The sequence below is a fragment of the Schistocerca nitens genome, chromosome 4, assembly GCF_023898315.1.
Source record: "Schistocerca nitens isolate TAMUIC-IGC-003100 chromosome 4, iqSchNite1.1, whole genome shotgun sequence".
In the NCBI taxonomy this organism is placed as follows: domain Eukaryota; kingdom Metazoa; phylum Arthropoda; class Insecta; order Orthoptera; family Acrididae; genus Schistocerca; species Schistocerca nitens.
The window spans coordinates 287,019,499-287,039,492 of record NC_064617.1 but is presented as its reverse complement, the minus strand read 5'-3'; the positions used below and the strand labels follow the sequence as shown (position 1 = coordinate 287,039,492).

The window sequence follows — 19,994 nt, the reverse complement described above, 5'->3', positions numbered from 1 at the left end:
GGCTCTACTAGAAATAATGCTTTTGGATGGAGAACTCCATCAACTCTTTAGGGTCCAACATATTTAGGAAAAAATTTACTGGTTTCTTTGTTAATATGTGATCTCATGTGATGATCATTGATTAACACCAGGTCTCCAATACTAAATTGTGGTACTTGAGCATGCTCACTGTATCATTGGACTCCTAGATCTGCACTGTCTATTGAAGTTTTTGTTACTTCTCATTGTATTTCATTTATTGACAAGGTTTTGTGTTTTGGCCAGCTAAAGAATTTTGTGTTTTGTCCTGCTAAAGAATTTTAGTAAAGGATCTCCTATAAACTGTTTGTCCATTGTTTCTATAGGTGATAGGCCTGTAGTTAGATGTGGCAGTTCATTAATAATCATTTAAAACTGTGAAATCAAGTGTGCCCAACCTGTAAGTAGCTTCAAACAATAGCTTCTACAAAGTTGAGCAATTTACTTCATTGTTCACTTAGAAAGGTTACTTTGCGTGTGGTATTTTGAAATAGCAATGTGTTAAATGTTTTCCCATCCCAGAAATTCTTTAAAGGCCTGACTGGTAAACTGTGGTCCATTGAATAAAAGTCTCTCGGTGTACATGCCGTGTCAATTCAGGATAAAACTCCAAGCTTTTGACCACTACCTCCATGGTCGTAGCCAGGGCTAAAATTGACTGTCGTAAACTGGCGAGGCTCCCACTTTTATTCGCAAAGGACGGCTTCTGATTGGCTGGAATACGTCATAGCAACAGCTATATGGCGTGTAGTGGAGAGGTGCCCTCTACTTCCATAGATGTAGTTTCTATCCCACGTTGCTTGCAGCGCATGAATCAGGAGGTAAAGTGCGGGAAGTTTTCCTCTGCGATTTTTCTTTATCCAGTGCACTCTTCCAGGTGTTGCTAAGTGGATAACCGTTGTCTCTGTTAAAGTTATTATCACTAAGTCTAATTTTGACTGTTTCGCGGATCACAGAGTCCCAGTAATTCGATGCGTGGGCTATTACTCTCGTTTCTTCAAATAAAATCTTATGCTTGTTAAGCAGGCTATTCTCAGCCACTGCTGATTTTTCCAAATAGGTGGCGCTGGTGCTTGATGCAGTGGTCGGCAACGGTTCTTACCGACTGGCCCACGTAATTCTTGCTGCATTCGCAAGGAATACTATAAATTCCCAGCACCCTTAAGCCGAGACTGGTCTCAACATTTCCTTAATTTTCCTAAGTGGTCGGAAAAATGGTTTTGTTCCTTGCCTCTTTAGGACTCTGCCTATCCTGCTTGTTGTAGCACCGCAAAATTGAAGCCTTGCTATGTGTTGGTCCTCTTCTTGTTTATGGACGGCATCATGTCTTACTTTCTTGGAAAATAATTTCACTGGCAGAATAACCATTCCTCTTGAAAACAGTCGTCAAATGGTTGATCTCGGGACTGAGGTGGTCCTTGTCGGAAATAGTCCTGGCTCTGTGTACTAAAGTATTCAGCATAGCTCTCTTCCAAGACGGATGATGGAAGCTGTGGCTATGCAGATATAAGTCTGTATGCATTGGCTTCCTGTACACAGAATGGCCCAGTCGTCCATCCGGTTTTTGCTCCACCAACACATCTAAAAAAGGTAACTTCCCTTCCTTCTCTACCTCCACTGTAAATTTTCTGTTTGGATGTGCACCATTCAAATGTTTGACTTACTGCTGCAGCGTGTCAATGCCATGTGGCCAGATTAAAAAGGTGTCGTTGATGTATCTGTAGAAGCATGATGGTCCATTGTCTGTCAATTTCCTACGAGGTTTTCCTATATCACTGAAATATTCCTTTAAACACCTAATTACTGTTTCAGTGTTAGTGTGTTTGATTGGACAGGGCTTAACGCACTTTGACCAATACTGTACTAGTACAAATATGTCGACTTCCCCTACTGCTGGATAGTTCACCAAAAAACTCTGCTGCTATGAGGTCTTGCAATCCCTTGGGTATTATCGGGTACAATTTATATGACACTACTTGATTATTGTCTTTCATGCTTTGACATAAATTCGCAAGATCTTATATTTATAATACTGTTCGACCTAAGTTTTTAAAATTGTCGCACTGAATCATATGTTTTATACATTTGTGTACTCCAAAATGACAATACCCTCTTCAAATAAACTAGTTCAACTGAACTCCACTGTTTGTGGTATACACAATCCCCATTTTAATCTAACTTTCTTGACTCTTCAAAATAACGCATCCTTCGGATAGTCCAGCCTGACACGTTGTCGTCTGTTGTTCTTCTCTGGTTCAGTGTTATCTATTTATCACCAAAATATGGATCATTACTTATGTCTTGTTTAATATGTGAAACTATGTTCTGTACTTCATAATTTGTATTGCTTAATTATAGAAAGTTTACATTAACGGTAACTCCAGGACCTTCCATCCTTACAAAGTCATTCACTGCTAATGGTAAACATGATAATGCACCATGAATTGTATTTCGTGAAACCTTTATATATCTAATACCAATCTGATATTCTTGTAAAAAAAATACCCATCATATAGGCCTACTATGCAACAGACGACTTTCCATAAGGAATGCTAAGGGTTGGTGATCGGTATGTACAGTTATCTTTGATCCCCAAATTAAAATTTGACATTTCTTAATGCTTCATACAATAGCTAGTAACTCCTTTACTGCAAATTCTCACAAGCTATCTACATCAGTATGAATTTCCCTAATATGTTCTCAAATTTCGCTACATACAAGGTCGCATTGGTGAAGCATTTCATTATGAATTTTGTTTTTAAATACATTTAATTTATGATCTAGTTTATTCGCTGAACACTCCTCCAAATGCTCAAGTTTCTCATCAAATCGAGCATATCCATCATTATTATTGTTAAATACCTACTTCTTAGATGGCTGTATTTTATTTTTTAGTTCTGTAAATTGATTTTGTATCTTCTTATTATCTTCCTCATTGAGGGTTTGTTTCTGCTTAGTAAATTCATTGAATTTTTCCAAAATTATTTCTAAATTCATTTCTCCTAACATGGTCATTTTCTTGTGATGAAAGACATAAACAAATCAACACATTTAGTCCGTATATTGATGATTTTAATTGTTAATATAATTGTATTCTACCCTTGTCTTAGTGCATCACTCACGACATGTACAATTTTTTAAATTGGTCGCAAGCACAGCTCACCATTAACTTTATACTGCATGCTGCCAACAGACCACACGTTGTCTGCTAGTTGCTTATGGCTGCATGCTGCTGACGTGCTGCGTGTGTGGTCTGCAGTCTGTGGACAACTACCTGCTGTCGATCAGTTGTGTGTTGGCAGCAATGTGCCAGTGACTATATGTGTGCTGCACTCTATTGATGACTGCTTGTAGATTGCGTACTGCTGTTGGGTGAATACTGGTTCATTTCTTCCCAACAGAATTCTTCTTCCTTTTTCACTCAATTTTATTATTCATTTCTGATTCAGTTTGACATCTATACTGTATAGAATGTCTTGTTTTATTCCTGCTGCTTTTGGCAACATGTTTTCTCCTTGTTGTTTTATTACAAAATTTTCTTGAGATTGGTTTTTTTGTTACATTTTATGTGTCTTTTTAGCTACTAAGGTGTTTCACGTTGGCCTGGGCTGCATGGTGGTTTTTTATACTTCACCTCATGCACCAAACACTTAAATAAGTTGCTACTTAAAGACTCCTTTTATATACAATGAATGTTGTTTACTGAATATTCAGTTGCTGTTAAGAATTATAAATCAGGGTCCAGCTAGTTTGTGCCCTGATCCCTTTGTGCCTTCTTCCTCCAACTTGCCTCAGACTTCGCCTCCTTACAGGCTGCAGCTTAAGTTGCTGAAAATCAAATTCTCATTCTCATTCACTCCACCACATAAAAGAGAAGTGAGATTCAATTCACCTTCTTATATTATCTTCAAAATTGCAGCTCAATTCATGATAAATGAGGAAAGCTACCAACTTGTATCCTGCCTCTATGTACTATGTGCTTAACAGATCTGACATTGAATTTGATAATTAACAATTATGATACATTTGTTATCTTTGAAGTTTCACATTCTTAGATTTCATGGTACTCTCTGATGTGGATTTGTCACCAATAACTTCACTATTTGAAACCTGTTGTATTCCAAGGTCTCATGACTTCTGTACATGATGAAGCCATGTTTATTGAGGTGTTGATATTTGCAAACGGTGGGTGTGACTTGAATAATGTCTGACAAGAAAAGGAGAGTTTGAGCATCCAAAGTACTGATGGTAAGTATAAACTGTAAGTTGTCATCACTCATGCCATAGGCAGTAAATGAAAGTTATAGCATTTTGAACCACAGGCCCAGCTGTTGCTGGCTTCAAGGTCTAAATATTTCCATTGCATGTGGGCAGCTGAAGTAGGTGCTCAATACAGTTTTCAGAAGATGTGCTCAAAATATGACATTCGTTGGTGCCTTAGCTTACCTTTCACAATGCTGTTGGGGTACCACATATTTGATCACTTAGGTGGTACAGACAGACAGTGGCCCCAGGACCATTAACAAGCACAGCTCCATGTCCTCCATTAATTTTGTCTGAAGAACTGAGACAACAACTTGCCTGATGAGTGCTCAAAAGAACTTCACAATACTGTGGATAATGTGTGATGACCCTGGCATTCACCCAAGTGCTAAGTGAACATTAAGCTTTCCATGTGACTGCCTTCCCCCATCCAGGAGAGGTAATGGGGTGGGGGAAAATGCATACAATTTTGCAAAGTAACATTTTGAGTGTGGTCCCACAAATTGGTAATGGTGTTGAAACAACAGTCTCACCAGATGCTCTTAGATTTTGGTTATCATTCATATTTTTGCCAACTGGCAAGGAAGTGCACAGCCCCTTGGTGTATGCAAGACCAAACTTTTCCTAGTTCCATGATTATGTATAGAACTGTTAGTGAAATACTTAACCAATGTTTTCACTGATATGCACAATAAATTGATAGATGTATTCATATGGTGCAGCAGAGATACTCATTTTTGTTCTTCTTTTATTTCATATAGAGATTTTCCTTTATAGAAGCAATACTTTTATATGATGTAATTTTTATACTTACTGCTCCCTCTATCTCAATTCCAACTCCAGGTAATATTTTCTTGAATTATATACGTATCAGTGAATATAAGCTGGAAAATCAGTTGTCAACTGTCTTGCAAGTCCTATTTATTATTAGATGCAAAATTAGTATGAGCTCCATTTATGACATTTTTATAGGTATTTCACTCTTTAGTTAAATTATGGAGAACAAATTCTGATTTCTGCAGCTAGTACACGATGTGCAGTTTTAAGGGCTTTTTAAGCCTCTAGCACAGTGTTTTAAAGTCAACATAAAAACAAGTGCCAATTACGTTTATCTGTCATACTTTCATTAGTGCATTTTTCTGTTGGAAAAGAGAGAAGTAAGATTAGTATTAGTGAGAAGCAGTGAATTTTATTTGTAATAGTTGTGCAGTGTAACTTTTATTTCTGCAGCGTTTGGCTTTCCTGCAACAATCTCGACTAAGGTATTCTTCATTTTACTCTATTCTCAATTTAGAACCAAGAGCCACAGTTCTGCACTATCGAAGTGTTGCACAAACCAGCCTAACACCAGCTTCAAATCATGCAAAAACTTACCAGTCAACAGATTTGGGAATGGAATCCCAGAAAATTGTCAGTTAGGGCTCTTCCTGAATGTAGAGCAGTATGAGCCAGGTGGTGAGGGGGATAAAGAACAACAATGTTGCTGCATGAAAAGCTTGCAGGGGGTGAGTGGCTTGTTAATGAACACAATTGTTATGTAATGTTGTAAACAGTATCATTTACTCTCCCTCTCCATCTCTCTCTCTCTGTCTGGATTCCATTATGAAGGACAGTCTTTATGAATGTGGAACAACTCAGTAGGACACTGGCAGAACAACTCAATAACAATTTAGTAGATACATCAGCAACAAGAAGCACCTGTTATAAACTGTTCACTACAATCAACTGTTTACTATAGTAATAGTTAAAATTCTTAATGTTAATGCTGTTCATAAGACATGTAAGCTTACTTTTAAAATACTGAATTTGTTGTAAATATGAGAGCAAGGTGAACAGTTTACATGTGTCTCAGAGATGATGTTGATATCAATAGAATTTGGTTTTTATTATGTTGATAACTGTTAAGAAATGATGCAAGTCTAAGTGTCAACTTGGAGCTGTAGAGTAATTGTATTTATATGTCTGCTTTAAGTAACTGTGTTCTTTGCATTTCATTCAAATGACCAAATTCAAATACCATAAATAATATAATTACTTAGGATGGCCTATTACATATAAAAATTCGTCCAATGCTACAAAGGAGTCTTTTCCCTCATGCTTAATATTTAAGAAATAGGTGGCCAGATTCATACATGCTGTAATTCTCTTGAATATGCTCTTTGTGAAGCGCGTTCCAAACCTTCAAGAAAACATTGACAAAGAACAAAATATGGTGTTGGACAGTTACCTGTGTTTGGCCTATTATTGTGGGTGAGACACTGGTTCAATACGTCTACCCACAAAACAAATATAATCAAAATAGTGAGTGGAAGCCAATAGTCATGGGCTGAAAAAGGTTTAATTTTATTTGCCAGAAAGGCAATGATAATTTCTAATTTCTGCCCATAAAAGAAATATCATAAAAGTAGTGAGTGGAAGCCAATCATCCTGTACCAAATAAGGTCAAATTTTATTTGCCAGAAAGGCCATGACACCACTGTTTTCTTGGATGAAAACTTAATTAGTTTTATTAGTTACCTTTCATGGGTTAAAACAATAACTAGTGAATCCTTCACAAGTCTTCTGAACCAGCTAGATGAAAGAAAAGAAAATGTAAGAATGAAAGTCATCAGTTTCAGGACAGTGCATCTGCCTGCATAGGTGCTTTATCATTGGGAAAACTAAGAGATTTGAGGTACAAATTGTTGAAACATACACGCAATCAACCACATCAAATACTATTTGACTTCCACATATATCTGTATCTGTAGAAATTTATGGATGAAAAATATTTTGACTCAACTGAAGAAGGTATGGCAGCCATAGGTGGCTATTTTGCAAACTTTCCTGAATCAAACTTCAGGGACACAACCTTCTTTTTGGCAACAAAGTGTTAGATAATGTGCATGGAAGTAAAAGTGGACTACATTGAAAAAATTAGTACCATTTTGACCTAAAAAACATGATTGTAACATTGCCAGGCCACAAACCTTTTATCTTCCTCCCACACACAATATAATCAGAAGAAGAGCTATCACTTTAGGAAGAAACTGAGATTTGAGTTATTCTCTTGAGTTTGTATCAATCTGTCTCTGTATTTCCTTGTTTATGTAGTAGTAAATTATAGTTCTTTGCTTGAAACATCCCATAAAAAATCATTACAACTCTATGAATTAAGTTTTCCTTTACAAAAGTTGGAGAAAAATACAATGAAAGCTAGGAGAAACAATAACTAACATCTAGATTCAAAGTATGTATTAGGAAGAGAGCTTTATTTAATGCAGAAGACTAGCTCTGATCATGAATTATAGGAGCAACACAAGCAGTATTACAAAATTCTTTGCCATCTCATACCAAAGGCCACAGCTACACATACTGTACAAAAATCCAAAATTCCAAAAACAAAATAAAGAAAATTTGGAGTCATATGAGGCATGAATGAATGAATAAACTCAATAAGGTAAATGATATTTAACTCCTTGATAACAGTACCAGCAAGACAGGTGATGATACATTTAAGTGATTGAGTTCTATTTAACAGTAGCTGAAAACATAGGGAAAAAATCACCTTCATCGTATTTCTAGGCCTCGTTCATTCCACCTGCAGACGTTGGCTTTGGCAGACTAACTGAGGAGGAATCTCAAAAATCACTAGATTGCTGATCAGCTGTAACTCTTCTTGCTGTAACGGCATTTGAACCAAAATTTAAAATATTGTCCAGCCATGATGGTGGTTCACTTGAATAACCACTGTGTCCACTTAATTGAATGAAAGTGTATTTCTTGACAGACTGAGGTGTACAATAGCTACAGCCAACTGTAAAAAGTGATATCTAATTCTTTTTGTAACAAAATATTGTACCACATTTTTGACATTTATCTTTTAACAAATCCTCAGTTTGTCTTCCATACATCATTCTCCAAAGAAAAAGCATGAAAGCATTATATGTTGTCATGAACACAGTTCAGGCACTCCCCTCGCATAGATGAAGGCATATCTCAATGACAAAAAACAAGTCACATTAGCAAATGATACAATAGGAGCAAAACTTAATTTGGAGTGGGGCAAAATTAAATAAGGTATCCCACAAGGTTCAGTGTTTGATCTGCTCCTGTTCCTCAACTGCATGAATGATTTTCCCAAGAAGTTGTAGGACTCTTCAAAACCTGTGATGTTTACTAATGACACATATCTAAAAACAAAGATGATGTGACTTACCGAACGAAAGCGCTGGCAGGTCGATAGACACACAAACAAACACAAACACACACACAAAATTCAAGCTTTCGCAACAAACTGTTGCCTCATCAGGAAAGAGGGGAAGGGGAGGGAAAGACGAAAGGATGTGGGTTTTAAGGGAGAGGGTAAGGAGTCATTCCAATCCCGGGAGCGGAAAGACTTACCTTAGGGGGGAAAAAAGGACAGGTATATACTCGCACACACGCACATATCCATCCACACATATACAGACACAAGCAGACATATTTAAAGACAAAGAGTTTGGGCAGAGATGTCAGTCGAGGCGGAAGTGAAGAGGCAAAGATGATGTTGAATGACAGGTGAGGTATGAGTGGCGGCAACTTGAAATTAGCGGAGATTGAGGCCTGGTGGGTAACGGGAAGAGAGGATATATTGAAGAGCAAGTTCCCATCTCCGGAGTTCGGATAGGTTGGTGTTGGTGGGAAGTATCCAGATAACCCGGACGGTGTAACACTGTGCCAAGATGTGCTGGCCGTGCACCAAGGCATGTTTAGCCACAGGGTGATACTGTCTGCCTGTGTCCATTCATGCGAATGGACAGTTTGTTGCTGGTCATTCCCACATAGAATGCATCACAGTGTAGGCAGGTCAGTTGGTAAATCACGTGGGTGCTTTCACATGTGGCTCTGCCTTTGATCGTGTACACCTTCCAGGTTACAGGACTGGAGTAGGTGGTGGTGGGAGGGTGCATGGGACAGGTTTTACACCGGGGGCGGTTACAAGGATAGGAGCCAGAGGGTAGGGAAGGTGGTTTGGGGATTTCATAGGGATGAACTAACAGGTTACGAAGGTTAGGTGGACGGCGGAAAGACACTCTTGGTGGAGTGGGGAGGATTTCATGAAGGATGGATCTCATTTCAGGGCAGGATTTGAGGAAGTCGTATCCCTGCTGGAGAGCCACATTCAGAGTCTGGTCCAGTCCCGGAAAGTATCCTGTCACAAGTGGGGCACTTTTGTGGTTCTTCTGTGGGGGATTCTGGGTTCGAGGGGATGAGGAAGTGGCTCTGGTTATTTGCTTCTGTACCAGGTCGGGAGGGTAGTTGCGAGATGCGAAAGCTGTTGTCAGGTTGTTGGTGTAATGGTTCAGGGATTCCGGACTGGAGCAGATTCGTTTGCCACGAAGACCTAGGCTGTAGGGAAGGGACTGTTTGATGTGGAATGGGTGGCAGCTGTCATAATGCAGGTACTGTTGCTTGTTGCTGGGTTTGATGTGGACGGACGTGTGAAGCTGGCCATTGGACAGGTGGAGGTCAACGTCAAGGAAAGTGGCATGGGATTTGGAGTAGGACCAGGTGAATCTGATGGAACTAAAGGAGTTGAGGCTGGAGAGGAAATTCTGGATGTGGCTCTCCAGCAGGGATACGACTTCCTCAAATCCTGCCCTGAAATGAGATCCATCCTTCATGAAATCCTCCCCACTCCACCAAGAGTGTCTTTCCGCCGTCCACCTAACCTTCGTAACCTGTTAATTCATCCCTATGAAATCCCCAAACCACCTTCCCTACCCTCTGGCTCCTATCCTTGTAACTGCCCCCGGTGTAAAACCTGTCCCATGCACCCTCCCACCACCACCTACTCCAGTCCTGTAACCCGGAAGGTGTACACGATCAAAGGCAGAGCCACATGTGAAAGCACCCACGTGATTTACCAACTGACCTGCCTACACTGTGATGCATTCTATGTGGGAATGACCAGCAACAAACTGTCCATTCGCATGAATGGACACAGGCAGACAGTGTTTGTTGGTAATGAGGATCACCCTGTGGCTAAACATGCCTTGGTGCACGGCCAGCACATCTTAGCACAGTGTTACACCGTCCGGGTTATCTGGATACTTCCCACCAACTCCAACCTATCCGAACTCCGGAGATGGTAACTTGCTCTTCAATATATCCTCTCTTCCCGTTACCCACCAGGCCTCAATCTCCGCTAATTTCAAGTTGCCACCACTCATACCTCACCTGTCATTCAACAACATCTTTGCCTATGCACTTCCGCCTCGGCTGACATCTCTGCCCACACTCTTTGTCTTTAAATATGTCTGCTTGTGTCTGTATATGTGTGGATGGATATGTGTGTGTGTTCGAGTATATACCTGTTCTTTTTTCCCCCTAAGGTAAGTCTTTCCGCTCCCGGGATTGGAATGACTCCTTACCCTCTCCCTTAAAACCCACATCCTTTCGTCTTTCCCTCCCCTTCCCCTCTTTCCTGATGAGGCAACAGTTTGTTGCGAAAGCTTGAATTTTGTGTGTGTGTGTTTGTGTTTGTTTGTGTGTCTATCGACCTGCCAGCGCTTTCGTTCGGTAAGTCACATCATCTTTGTTTTTAGATATATTTTTCCCACGTGGAATGTTTCCCTCTATTATATTACTAATGACACAGGTATACTTTACACAATTTTGTTCATCACCGTCCTGTGGCATAATCTTCTGGAACAATGCAGCTAAGAGGTCACAAAAGGATTTATTCTACGGAAGTGTACAGTAAGAATATTAAATTAAATTGATAACCTAACATACTGCTGAAGCCTTTTAAAGAACCTAGTTAGTTTCCAATTGCCACCTGTGATGGGCCAGTTGATCAACAAGTTACATTTTTAGCTTTTTCTGTGCTTTTTCATTGTTAATTCTTAAATTAAGAGCATGTTTTTTTTATTATTATTTAAGAGGTGTAATCTCACATTTTAGTAAATGTAAAATGTAAATTCATGCAGTATGTAGCACAACTTTCATTTATTCTGAATGACCAGTCTCACAGCTGAATCAGGTATCAACTTCCATTGATCACAAGCTACATAGTTATCTTTCTCTGTGTGCTTTTGTAGTTGGTAGTGCTAGGGCAGACAGGATCTGTGTGAGTGCAGGAGGAGCTGGGTGCAGTTTAGGGACAGCAGAAAATGCATTTGGCTGTGGTCATCTATCTTCAGGGTGCTGCCTTGGGATGTAGGGGTGATGGAGAATGTAGCGCATCACATGGGACACCTCATTTGTAACTTGTTTCACCCATGGGATCTGCTGCGGAGGCACCTAGCAGTGTACCCGACGTGCCCCTACCATTAGGTGAGTGGCGGGTGGTAATGCATTTGTGTTACTTGAGGCAGAGAGTCAGTTTGAAGGCTGGCCAACTGGCCTCCCCATTCACCCTTTGAGAGGATAAGTGGCCTCTCCTTCAGCAGGGTCCAAACTGGCACAAGGGAGGATGGGTTTTCTAGTCAGTGTGAGCTCCAGTGTTAATCACCTTTTGAGCCCTTTAGGGAAATAGTATCCAAGGCTGGAAAGAGATCCAATGTGCACTTTCTATGTCTGCTGGGAGGCCTCATCCTAGAAGTGGAGGAGTCCTTGCCTATAGGTGTCAAGTGTGCCGGGTATAGTCGTCTATAGGTTGTGGCTCATATTGGCACCTATGTCATTGGAGAATAATGTCTGTCACTTGGGTTCTGGGGCAATCCTCAGTTAGACAGGCAGTTGGCAGAAGAAGTGAAGACAGCCGGCCTCACACTGGTAGAAGTGAGCACTCAGTTTGTAAAATCATTCCCAGAATTGATCGGGGTTCTTTGGTTTGAAGCCAAATGGAGGCTCTCAACCAAAGCCCCCATCGATTCTGTGACAGTATTGGCTGCAGACCTCTGGACCTGATTATGTGGCAGAAAATTGTAGAGCTCCCCTTGACAGACCAGGCGTGCACCATGCAAAGGAAGCAGCTACTCAGTTAACAGACTCCTTCTGGAGTGCACATGGTTTTTTTTAAACAGTAGATTGAGGTCCTCAGATGAACAAGCACATCATTTTTTTTTTTTTTTTTTTTTTTTTTTTTTTTTTTTTTACAGTAGTTTGTGGTCCTCAGATGAACACTTGCCAGTCAATAAGCAGAGAATGAAAGCAGACAATGTACAAAGTGAAGATACTTTGACAGTCAAAATTTTTAACACCAAATTATCAAAGTATTTATTACAAAGTTTCTGAATTTAGCACCCATCAGGAAAGTCATGAACAAATTATTCTCAGAACCAAAACCTGGCAGAAATGCACAATAGGAAACACTGAAATATTTAGTGAGACATGGAATGTACATCAAGAAGACATACTGGATACCGTAGAAGAGAGTGTGTTCACTGCAGTGACAGAAATATTGCGTCTGTTGAGGATGAAATTGAGTCTGACTGTGAAGTTACCTGGATGCTTGTAACAGGTCTGGGTGAACTCTGATTAACTATCATGTAACTGGATAGATAAAAAGTCTATTCACCAAGTGGTGGCAGGAGAACACATGTGTAAGAAAATGTTTTACACATGCAAGCTTTAGGAGTCAGTGGCTCCTTCTACTGGCAGAATGTTTGAAGGGGAAGGAAGAGGGCAGAACAAAAAGGACCAGAGTGGATAGAGCCCAGAAAAGACACCCAGAACCCAAGACCAGGGGAAACTTACCTGATGGGATGAGAAGGAGGAAATTCTGGGTGACTTTTTTCCAAACTGTACCTCTTTTCCTAAACTCTCCAGACCTTTTACTTTCTTTCCCTTCAAACATACTGCCAGAAGAAGGAGCCACTGGCTCCAAAAGCTTGCATATGTAAAGTCTTTTTTTGTATGTGTGTTCTCCTGCCACCACTTGGTGGCTAGATTTTTTGCCTGTCCAGTGACATTATATTGTCAAAAATTAATTAGTTCAGGTTAATTACCAGCTTGAGCAGCTAGTTCAACAGCCCACGCACATTTGAAATATTATAGATCTTGTAGTTACAAGGGATTAGCGATCATGATGTCATCATAGTGATAGTGGTTATTAAATTTAATAAGTCCATCAAGAAAACTAGGAGAGTGTTTTGCTGAAAAAAAAGCAGACAAGCAGTCGTTAGTGTCCCACTTCGATAGTGAACTGACATCACGTAGTTGCAATATGGCGGACATAGATGAATTATGAGCAAAGTTTAAACAGACTGTAAACCACAACTGGAGAAGTATGTGCTGAGTAAATGGATTAATGATGGGAAAGACTCACAGTGGTTTAATAACAAAATTCAGAGAATGCTGAGGATTCAGAGACTTGTACTCTCGGTTCAAAAATAATGCACAAACCAAGAAGCTAAGGAAATTCTAATCCTACATAAAATCAATAAGTGGGTCAAGGGCTACTATCCAGTCATTCATTGACCAACCAGGTATACCAAAAGAAGACAGCAAAGGATAGAAGAAGTTTTAAATCTCACATTTAAGAAATCATTCATGCAGGAGGATCATACGAACATACTGTCGTTTGACAGTTACACAAACACCTACATGGAGTGAGTAATAAAAGGCATTCCTGGCATAGAGAAGCAACTGAATGACTTGAATATACATACACTCTTAAGACAGAACGTAATTATCCAAATGTGACAAAAATTTGTAAATGTGATATACGTGTACAGACAAACAAATTATTAAAATTTCACAAAAATTGAATGATTTATTCAGAAGAAAGGGCATCACAAATTGAGCAAGTCAATAATTCATTGGTCCACCTCTTCCCTTAAGAAATCAGTTATTTGGCTTGACACTGATTGATAAAGAGTTGTTGAATGCCCTCCTTAGTGGTATTGTGCCCAATTCTGTCCAATTGACATGTTAGATTGTCCAAACCTCAAGCTGGTTGGAGGGTCCTGTCCATAATGCTCCAAACGCTCTCAACTGGGGAGAGATCCAGTGACCTTTCCGGCCAATGTAGGGTTTGGCAGGCATGAAGACAAGTGGTAAGAACTGCCATGTGTGAGCAGGCATTATGTTGCTGAAATGCCCTCCTTAGTGGTATTGTGCCCAATTCTGTCCAATTGACATGTTAGATTGTCCAAACCTCAAGCTGGTTGGAGGGTCCTGTCCATAATGCTCCAAACGCTCTCAACTGGGGAGAGATCCAGTGACCTTTCTGGCCAGTGTAGGGTTTGGCAGGCATGAAGACAAGTGGTAAGAACTGCCATGTGTGAGCAGGCATTATGTTGCTGAAATGTATGCCCAGTGCAACAAAATGGGGCTTCGTTGACATACTGCTGTGTTATAAGAGTACTGCTATCAAATAAAATGGCACCCCAGACCATCGCTCTGGATTGTTGGCCAGTATGGCAGGTGACAATCAGGTTGGCATGCATCGGTGTCTGAGCTTCTCCAGACACATCTTCTCTGATCATCAGGACTCAGTTCGGATTGGGATTCATCACCTAAGACAATTCTACTCTACTTGATGAGATTCCAGGCTGAAGATGTGTCTGGAGGTGCAACGGACAGCAGTGGGATACCAATGTGACTGTTGCCTGCCATAAAGCCTGACAACCAGGAGTGATGATCTGGGCAGCAATTTCATTTCATAACAGGACTCTTTTGGTTGTCATCCATGGCACCCTTACCTTAAAGCACAGCAATACATCAGTGATATTGTACACCTAATTTTGTTGTTCTTCAAAGCAAATCATTCTGGGCCTACATTTCAGCAAAGTAATGTCTGCAAGAGTTTCTACTGCTGGTCAACCACGGCCTTGTAAACTGCCGAAGCATGCACCATTGGTCTATTGACAATCCCCACTGGCTTCATCAGGTGAAATGCAGCATCTGTGGAGCACTTGACTTGCTGTCCCACTACAGACTGTTGATGAAGGTTTGGGCATACAAACTAATTTCTCAGATATGTTAGTGGCTCAAGACTTCTCAATAAACAGAACCCAGTAGGTTGTTCTTGATGGCAAGTGTTCATCAGAGTCTAGGGTATTGTCAGGAGTTCCCCATGAAGTGTGAAGGACCTCTATTATTCTCTATACATAGAGGCTCTGACAAACATGGAGAAAGAGTGGTTCATCTGTAAAGGAGACCAGGTATAAAACACTAGTGCTACCCATTCTTGAGTACTGCTCGAGTGTTCAGGATCCCCATCAGGTCAAATTAAAAGAATATACTAAAGCATCCACTGAACACAAGTGAGAAAATTTAGAGAATTGGCATTTGAGGCTGACTACAGAGTTATTCTACTACTGCCTATGTACATTTCACATAAACACCCGAAGATAAAATAAGAGAAATTAGTGGTGGTGTGGAGGCATGCAGACAGTAGTTTTTCCATCACTCTAGTGGAATAGGAAAGGAAATGACTAGTAGTGGTACAAGGTACCCTCCACCAAACATCATATGGTGACTTGCAAAGCATGTATTTACATGCATATGTAGACTTGGAGATTATTGTACTTTACATGCCTATACATTTACGAGGAGGGACCCAAAAATGACTGGAATTGAACTGTTGTGTGGGCACATTTTGTGGTTACTTTTGGAGTCTTACTCATCACTCAGTAAGTTGGTGTCAGTCAAAGTTAAGTAGTTCATTTTTGGTGCTCTGTTGTTTGCATTTCTATTTTAACCCTTCTGCGTTTAATGACATGACCGACAAGAAGGAACAAAGAGTCAGTGAAATTTTGTTTTCTGTTTGGAAAAACTGCAGCTGAGGCTATTGGAATGCTTTGCAAGCCTTTAATGATCATGCTTTGGAGAAATCACATGTGTACAAGTAGTTTTCTAATCCGGCAACATGTCAACTGAAGATATGCCACACCCCAATCATCATTTGATAGAAGGAAATGACAGAAACATTGCCACAATAAAAGGTCCAATTGATGAAGATTGTCAAAGGATCATAGGCCATTGTCAAAGGACCACTGGCCGAATTTCTGAGGAAACTAAAGTGGCACGGAGTGTGGTCCTGCAAATTTTAACTGAAAGTTTGCACATGAGATGGTTGTTTGCAAAATTTGTCACTTGCTTGCTCACAGATGACCAAAGAGTAATGTTGGCAGAACTTGAAGAGTGAAGTGCAGAATGATTCAATTTTTTTTACAGAATTATGACTGGGGATGACAGTTGGTGCTATGAATACAGTCCAGAGTCAAAGCAAGTGTCGAGCCAGTGGAAAACTCAAACGTCACCATGACCCAAGAAAGCACATCAGGTGCAATCGAATGTGAAAACAGTGTTGATTTGTTTCTTTTTTTATGTCAGTGGCATTGCACACAAGGAATTCATTCCTCTAGGCCAAACAGTGAACCAACAATTTTATCTGGATGTGTTACAAGGATTAAGAGAGAGTGACAAAAAAGGCCAGGACTGTGGAGAAATGGGGACTGGTTGCTCCACCACAATAATGCTCCAGGCCACACAACTCTGATGGTCTGACAGTTCATGGCAACAAACAACATGGTGCTTGTGCCTCAACCACCCTACTCATCTGATGTGGATGACGTCAGTACTTTGAAGGGGACTTAAGTACTGTGAATGTAGAGTTCAATAAAAATGCAAGATAACAAAAGTTCCAGTTATTTTTGGGTCCCCCCTCAAACACTTAAATGGCATTTTGGTTTAATAGTGAGAGTGGATTTAGAATCACTGTGTGAATTTCACAACCACAGTACAAGAGGTAAAAATAATTTTCATATAGACTATGCATATCTATCTAGTGATTAGAATGCAGTTTTAATTCTGTTGCAAAAGTATATGAGATTGACAATGCACATAACTTTTAAAAACATGTAAGATAGTACCTTATTTGCTACTCCTTCTGTAATTTATCAGAGTATTTGCACTAAGGAATGTAAAATGGTGCATAACTCTAGTGATATTAAATTTATTTTGACTTTACCAGTATATAGACAGCTGCCAGTGTTCTGTCTAAAGTTACATAAACACTTAGTTCAAAGTATTAGATAAAAGTAGTAGCTTAGAAATATAGGAAGGTGAACAGTGGCTCATTTCAAAGTAGCACTTTTCTTCTAATATACATGTGCTTATATAAAATAATCTAGAAGTAATTCCTAAACTAATCTAGAAGTAATTCCTATAGTTATCGACAATATTATGAAAAGTGTATATCGCTACTCACCATATAGCAGAGATGTTGAGCTGCAGATAGGCACAATAAAAAGACTGTCAAACAAGTAAGCCTTTGGTGAAAAAGGTCTTCATTGGAATTGGACAATGTACACACACACACAAACACACACTCACACACACACACACAGAGCCACAGTCTCTGGCTGCTGAGGCCAGACTCCTATAGTTATCAGTGTAAATAGATCGGCACCAGATGTAATTTGTTGTTTGTATACTTTACAGAAGTAACATGCTTGAATTGTTCCACATATCTGAAGGTTCTCCTTCATGCGTGAATTATTGAAAGTGATGTGTAAATGAATGAATGGATATCTTGGGGTGTGGTTTCATGTATCAGAATTCAGTTTATCTGTTATCATGAAGGAAAATCTAGTGTCACATGAGTGTGAAAACTTCCAAGTTCCTTGTAGAAGCCACTGCAATATGTTTAGTTGTAGACTTCCCACAGTATTGCTGTTGTTGCATATTTTCTCAGAATGATTACTTGTCCAAAGCTTATTACTTTACTTCATAATATTATCCCATTTTATACAGGGAATAAAGTAGGAAAAATTTACTAGTATCTTGATCAATAGGTTTAGCAAATTGAGAAGTACTTCTACACACTGAGAGTATTAAGCTAATTGTTTAGATTAACTTGTCGTTGTGTATTTGTTTCAGTTTGTGTTCCAGTTTCAACAGTCAGGAAGTATGTCGCTCCTTTTATGAAGTATTTTGCCCCTTTTATGTCTGTCCTCTGTCTTCTCTTATTTGAAGGAATCTACACTGTTATGTTTAAAGAGAATTTAAAGAGCCCCTGGTTGTGCTAACAGCACTGATGTTTCATACTGCGTCACCCATGGGAGCAATCTTCCTACCCTGTTGAATGTGGATGTAACTGGAGAGACAAGACACAGAGATCTGTTTCCATACAGGGTTGGTCATAATTTTGGTCTGTGAAGACGTCAGTTTGATGTATTTGGTGAGGGACTGCTCATCACTGCAGATGTGTTGACCACAGGTGGCTAGGCTATGTGTACGGGTCTTCTTGGAATGGAGTGGGTGGCCACTGTCAAAGTGAAGTTGTTGCTGGTGGTTAGTAGGTATGATGTGGGTCAAGGTACTGATGTAGCCATACTTGAGGTGGAGCTTAACATCAGTCTAAGTGGCTTTCTGGCTTGAGGCAGACCATGTGAAGTGAATGGTGGAGAAGGTATTGAATTTATGAAGGAATGTGGATTGGGTGTCATTATCCTCAATCCTGATCATGAAGATGTCATCAGTGGATCTGAATCAGGTGAAGGGTTTGGAATTCTGGGTGGTTAGGAAGGTTTCCTCTAAATGACCCATAAATAGGTTTGCATAGGTTGGTGCCATGTTGGTGCCTATTGCTGGACCACAAATTTGTTTGTAGGTGGCACTTTCAAAGGAGAAGTTATTGTGGGTGAGTATATTGTTTGTCATGGTGAGCAGGACAGAAATGGTAGATTTGGAGTCAGTGAGGCATTGGGAAAGGTAATGTTCAACAGTGGCAAGGCCATGGGTATTGGGGATGTTGATATAGAGGGAGGTGGCACTGACAGTAATGGACAGGGTGCAGTGTGGTAAAAGAATGGGCACTATGGAGAGTCAGTGGAGGAAGTGTTTGGTGTCTTTTATGTATGAGGGTAGGTTAAAGGTAATGGGCTAAAAGTGTTGTTCAATGAGGGCAGAGATTCACTTAGTGGGGACAAAAAACTGGTCTTAATGGGGCATCCAGGATGGTTTAGTTTATGGACTTTAGGAAGCATTTGGAAGGTAGGAATGCTGTGAGTGGTGGGAATGAGGAGAGAGAGAAATTCAGAGAAGAAGTTCTGGGATGTGTCTAAGGATTTAAGGAGCAGCTGGAGAGCAGGGTGGATTTCTGGGATGGGGTTACTGTGACAGGGTTTGTAGGTTGATTCCTGCACCAGGTAATCCCTGCAGTTAAAAACCATAGTGGTGGCATCTTATTGGGCATGCAGGATTATAAGGTAGGTATCAGTTTTTAGGTGGTGGAGTGCCATTCTTCCTCTGGCTTGTGGTTGGTCTTCTTGTTGAGGTAATGGGGGAATGATGGTGTGGCATGGTGTGAGGTTATGAAATGTTAACTGGGGGTGATTAGGGGGCAGTGTGTTTGGATCATAGTTGGATGGAGGAGTGAACATAGTCAGGCTAACTGGGGGTGATTAGGGGGCAGTGTGTATGGATCACAGTTGGATGTAGGCGTGAACAGAGTCAGGCTATTGTTCAGTACTGATTTTGGGTTGAGTCTGTTTGGTAGGATTCTTGTTGAAAAAGTTTTTCTACTATAGAGGCCAGGAGAAGGAGAGAAAGTCTTTAACAAATCAAGCATGACTGAATTTGGGAGTGGGGCAAAAGATAAGGCCTTTGGAAAGGACTGATAAATTTTGTGGGACTAAGGCTTTTGGAGGAAAGGTTTATGAATGTGTTTTGCATCTGTTTAGGTTCTGAATTCTGTGTGATGGTGGGAGAGAGTTTCTGAGAGTGTGGTAAATGTGGTAGGTTGGGAAGACAGTTTGTCGGCTATAAGGGGATGAGGAGGAGGTTTGGAAGCT

General features: G+C 40.2%; 1 protein-coding gene across 1 annotated transcript in view; it reads left to right on the top strand.

Annotated features, from left to right (window-relative positions):
* Nucleotides 1-19,994, top strand: part of LOC126252254 (uncharacterized) — a 279,447-nt gene that overhangs the window by 106,145 nt on the left and 153,308 nt on the right. The window lies entirely within an intron of this gene.